Below are 6,276 nucleotides of genomic sequence, written 5' to 3'. Positions count from 1 at the left end.
AAATAATGTTGGAGTATGTATTAGGAGTATTTATGTGAAGAAATAGTAAAGGTTAATATAGTCAATTGCAATGCTAATTAATGTTAAAAGGTGAGTTTCTTAATATGTGTGAAAACAACCAAAAAATCACTTATTTTGGACCGGAGGGAGTACTAGTTAAGTATATACAATCCTTCTTCGCAACTACTTTCTCTCCGTCATCAATTGTTCGCGCTCTTATACTCGACAGTAATTGTCCTGATTTTCTTATCATATTTGATTTTCCTATCTCATGAAGTTTCCTATCTCTTGAAGGAAAGGACAATATATTTACCATAATTGAGTTTTTCTTTTCTTGTAAGGAAATTATTAATCTCTCATATTTGGCTAGTCCTTTTTCCTGGAGGAAAAAGTTTGAACTTCTATATATTAAGGATCCTTCCTTCTCATTTAGTAGCATCCACAATGTAGCCATATGAGGTTTGAAAGTCTTATTTAGGGGGAGAGTTTCGGGACAAGTGTTAGTCTGCCACTTGTGTTTGCCTCTTCGTTAGGTTTTTCTCTCGATATTTTATACTCTCTTTTATATAATAGATTGCTCATTTCCACCCATGGATGTATGTCAAATTGACCGAACCACGTTAAATGTTTGTATCTCTTTTGGTAGATGTCTCTTTTATTGTCTGGTTTATCATCATTGAAAGTTTGCTTTACTAGCTTCCGCATGACACTTAATTATTTCGATCCTAACACATACAAACTGTTGAGGGATCACTACATCCTGTTTACTACTAAAAAATCTAGTTTTAGCGATGGACAAATTCCGTAGCTAAACAGAAAAAGTCGTCGCTATTCTCATTTAGCGATGAATTTGCGACATATTATCAAAAAATTCTGCTAGCTACGAGCGATTAGCGACAGATTAGCGATGACGTTCATAGCTAATTCCAGATTTTTTTTTTAGTGGTTGGAGGAAGATTTGCAATATTCTTTTCACATGTAATTTCAACTCACATAATTTTAAAGTAGGATGAGATCTTTTTTTTAACAAATACTACACTTGAGTTTAGCCAATAAGGCCGAGAAAGGTATGGATGAGATCTACACCTTGGCTTTCGATAAACATACACCAGTGTAATAGNTATATATATATATATATATATATATATATATATATATATATATATATATGTATAATCTATGTATATTCGCTAAAAAATTTAAACATTGAATCTTGTCAGTTATTTGTATAACAAACTATTACATTTTATTTTAATTTACATGACATCCTTTTTGTTTATAGATGTCCGGAAATGACATCGTTTTCTTGAGATGTCCGAAAATATTTGACATTGTTTAACTAATAATATGTTTTCTATTCCTTTTTTAAGTTTCTAGAACCCTGAGTATATTTACTTTAACTAATTAACTAAGCTTTGAAGTTTTGTATTCCCTAATTTCAGTATAGGTCAAAATCTGAACAGAAGAATCTTACTTAAGGAAGGACGACCAAGAGTCAACCAAGCCGAGGTCACGTATAGGAAGCAATACACCAACGAGTGATTCAGCTACGGTCGAGGTCGAGCACTCAGTTCGGCCTGAATGGCTAGTTCAACACTTAGACATTTTAGAGGAATATTCCACAAAGAACTTAGGTACTCCGGTTAAGGACTGTTAGGTAAAGAAAGTGTTTTTTTATTAGTATCATGGGAGAGAGTAACTAGGGGGGGGGGGGGTTAGAAAGAACTCACACACAGATAGACATATCTCTGAAGATATCTTCATCTTAGGCTCCTCACCAAGAAGAAAGGACAAAAAAAGCTTAGAACCTCGGTATTCATCATTAATTTAATCATATCAAATGTGTGGGGTTCAACCTTGTTCAAGAACGGTGATTCTTTTCGTTCATGTATTCTTCGTTATCATTTAATATTGGTGAAATCATCATCCTTTTCTTACATTATGGGATTCAATCGTAACTATAATAAAATTTTATGTTCAGCTATGCTTGTTTATTCTGATCTTCTATCTCAGATCTAGGATAAATTATCTTTGGCTAGGATTTGCCTCAAATCTTCCTATTTAATTAGTTTAACAAAAAAGTTTAACTCTTTTTAGTCGAACAATTTGGTGGCGTCTGTGGGGACTTTCTAGACAAAGTTTTAGTTTCCTCTAGATCTAAAGGTCAGTGAGAGTTCCACTTCCCGTTTATCGTAGTTTCGCCCTCTCGTTTTACAAACATCAATTTGAGAAATTTGTAGGCAAGCTCTTGAAATAGCCGAACCAACCAAGGTTAGATCTTTGCACGAAATCGAAATTATATTTGATATCTACACGAAAGCCACGTCTTGCTGTAGGGATGAGTCTGGTATGTCGTGAGCGTGAGTTTTCCAAGTAGGATTATGGCCACTATGCACTAAGCACGTCCACAATCTTATTGCTATATTAACGATTAGATACCAATATATACTTTATGCACACTGCTCTCTCTCTCTCTCTCTCTCTCACTCTCTCTCTTTCTCTCTCTCTCTCTCTCTCTTTCTCTCTCTCTTCGGAAGGAATGATAGCCTATTGTGTAATTCTTTGAAATAACAAGCTTGCCCTGCCCGTACATTTGCGGTATGACTCATGTTCCCCTTATTTTTGTGCACTCGGGACTGGATCGGACCGGGACTTGAACTCAAGATCCCAACAGGCGAAGTAAGTTGTCAGTCCATTAGATGCCCAGATTCGACTAACGACGAAGTTAAGCACAAGGTCGGGATCAAATCTGAAGCCAGCATTCGAGTACGGGTCAAAACGAGTCGTTCTACAGTGCCCCTCTCCCCTCGCCAGCCAATGAGATCGAGGTAACAAATGATTTCGATTAGGTTTAACTAGTTATCTTTCATTTAGATAGGGATAAGGACAGGAGCATCCTCCCAGATACATAAAAAGGAACAAACGCCATCAAAACAGCACACCAAGAAAACGTTCTGCGCCATATCATCCTACGGGCAACGGTCGAGTGAAACCACCCTCCAATAAGTTGGTACTTAAAACCATAAAGGAAAAGGTCTGTATAGACTGGGACTGGGTCACCAGCCTAGAAAACATACGAATCTCTCCAACAAGTTGGTACTTAATGCCATAAAGGGAAAAGTCTATATAGACTGGGACTGGATCACCAGCCAGGAAAACATATGAATCTCTCTAACAAGTTGGTACTTAACGCCACAAAAGGAAAGATCTGTATAGACTAGGACTGGGTCACCAGTCCGGAAAACATACGAATCTCTCCAACAAGTTGGTACTTAATGCCATAAAGGGAAAAGTCTGTGTAGATTGGGACTGGGTCACCAGCCCTGAAAACATAAGAATCTCTCCAACAAGTTGGTACTTAACACCATAAAGGGAAAAGTCTATATAGACTGGGACTGGGTCACCAGCCCGGGAAACATATGAATCTCTCTAGCATAAAGACAGAACACATGTGAGAAGCTCACCCACGTGCTCGACAAAGCAACTATGCGACTACACTAGCTAAATTTTGATTTCTTACACATTAAGACGTCCCAAAGCTTGGGCGAGACATTCATCGCCCGGCCTATCAATTACCTCTCCATGCAGGGCGATGAAGGGACTAGAGAGACTGGGACTCGAATGTATGTGTAGGCCGTACAAAAACATATAGTCTTCTCCAATGAACAAGCAAATCAGCATACAGAATTCTTATGTAACTCCACCAAGTTTACATATCACGCCAACACAGAAAACGTACATTCGACCTTGCTCGAATTCATTAAGAGTCAAATTCGACCTCGCTCGAATTAGCGCCCAAATTCGACCTCGCTCGAATTAACAAGTCAAATTCGACCTCGATCGAATCAGCAAGATAAATTCGACCTCGCTCGAATTAACAAATCAAAATTCGACTTCGCCTGAATTAGCAAGTCAAATTCGACCTCAATCGAATCAGCAAGATAAATTCGACCTCGCTCGAATTAAAATATCAAAATTCGACTTCGCTCAAACTAGCAAGTTAAATTCGACCTCGCTCGAATTAGCTGGTCAAATTCGATCTCGCTCGAATTTGCGTGTCAAATTCGACCTCGATCGAATTAGCAAGATAAATTCGACCTCGATCGAATTAACAAATCAAAATTTGACTTTGCTCGAATTAACAAGTCAAATTTGACTTCGCTCGAGTTAACAAGTCATATTTGACCTCGCTCGAATTAGCAAGTCAGGTTCGACCTCGCTCGAACTAGCAGGTCAAATTCGACCCCGCTCGAATTAATTACCAAAAGTCAGGGACTTATTGCGAGAAGATCCAAGAAATTCAAAAAGAAAAAAAGAGGAGGAGGAAAGGCCAAAGACATACGATCAAGGACGAATCGACTATTTCATTCAAAGGAAAAATAGCGTCTTATAAAGTGCCAAAAGGGAGCCCCCATCCAACCAACTAAGTACAAAAAAAAACTAAGTACAAAAGGAAAGATTAAGTACAAAAGAGTAACATAATATTCTTGGATGGGGGTGAGGTATGCTTGGATGCCTAATATTCCATTGTTATGGCCAGACATAATTTAATATTTTGAAGGATATAAACCTATATTGATCACTACAAGAGTAACATGGTAGGCTGGTAGCTTCCTTTTCATGGTTGGTACAAATGCAATACTGATGGAGCCTCAAAAGGAAATCCTGGTCCTAGCTCATTAGGTTTTTGTGTGAGGAATGATGAAGGTGATGTGGTGTATGCAAGGGCAGTAGACCTGGGGGTGACAACTAATGTGGTGGCTGAAGCTAAGGCTATTCTTCAAGGATTGGAATACTATATGGAGCATGATCTTCACCCTCTCATATTGGAGACTGATTCATTAGTGATGAAGAAAGTGATAGAAGGGGAATGGGATCCTCCTTGGGTAATTGCAAATGATGTGAAGAAAATTATAGAGATGAAAGGCAACTTCAATTTGATCTTTCAACATGTGTTCGGAGAAGGCAACTCAGTGGCGGATTTTATACCTAACATTGTGTTTTCTTTTGCAGGTACATCTGAGTTTCACTCATTCTCTGAACTGCCTAGTGCAGGGAGGAGGTTGATTAATTTAGACAAATCTCAAACTCTTAACCTTAGTGTTAAAATAGCAAAGAGAAGATCCCCAGACTGATGGCTTCACAGGATTGGAATCTACACATACTTGCGAGTTTCTTTTATGTCTCATTCTGTATGCTATTAAGGTACTTTCCAGTGGTATTAGCATGGTCACATGCTCATTCAGGAGGTGCTTTGATAGTGTACAGGACCAATGTGATAAGCAAGTATTGGATGGTGCAATTTATTCTACTTATGATATGTTCAAATGTTAAGGAAAAGGTTGAATCTGTTATGTGGAATTTCTGGAGATTGTTGAATCATTTCTCAGTGGTATTAGCATGTCTTCATGCTCAATCTGAGGATGGTTTAGCAATTTTTAGAATTATTTCTACATTAAAGGTTCAGAAAGAGAAGGATCTGAGCTTAAAAGATCGTAAAATCATCAAGCACCATAGGCCTGGCGGCACCAGGCTAAAGCTTGATGATACCCTGGCGTTACCAACTTAAAGCCAGCCCTGGCCTGGCTTTTTTCTTGCAAAGCCAGCCTAAAGCCAGCCTTAGCCTGGCTTTTGCCATGCAATGCCTGCTTAAGCCAGCCCCAGCCTGGCTTTTTCCTTGCAAAGCCTGCCTAAAGCCAGCCCCAGCCTGGCTTTTGCCTTGCAAAGCCTGCCTAAAGCCAGCTTCAAGACAAGTGTAGCCTGGCTCTTTTACATGATAATACTGATGATCGACCATATAATTTATACTTGGATAGAATCAGTACACTGCCTATGGGCAACACTAATGATTGGAAGACTCTACTGGCTTCAATTCTGTGGTGGAGATATTTGGAATTCATATTAGCCTATGGACTGCATATCCTGGCGCCTGGTGAGAGCTTGATAGATGCTGCTTGGTATTTTCCACTGGCAATTGGATTCACATACACTGACAGGAGAAGGAAGACTTCAGCGGATAATGTTGTAATAGCTAGTTCATTAGACTTTAGTTTTTCTATCTTTTTAGTAGCTAGTAGCTTCATGCAACTTCTATTTTGGTTTGGACATCTTGTAAGCTTTGGACCCATTTTGAGATTTTATTTATATACTAGCCACTAGGTGATAACTAGGGATTTTGACGCATTTTATACTCCTTCTTGCTTATGCTTTGATCAAATATTCATACAAAATAGTCCTAAAAGGCTCACAAGTTGTGCTTGATTGCAGGTTTGATCA

Source organism: Nicotiana attenuata, unplaced genomic scaffold (assembly GCF_001879085.1).
Source record: "Nicotiana attenuata strain UT unplaced genomic scaffold, NIATTr2, whole genome shotgun sequence".
NCBI classification, from domain to species: Eukaryota; Viridiplantae; Streptophyta; class Magnoliopsida; order Solanales; family Solanaceae; genus Nicotiana; species Nicotiana attenuata.
The sequence above is the reverse complement of the archived record's forward strand: the minus strand, read 5'-3'. Positions refer to the sequence as shown.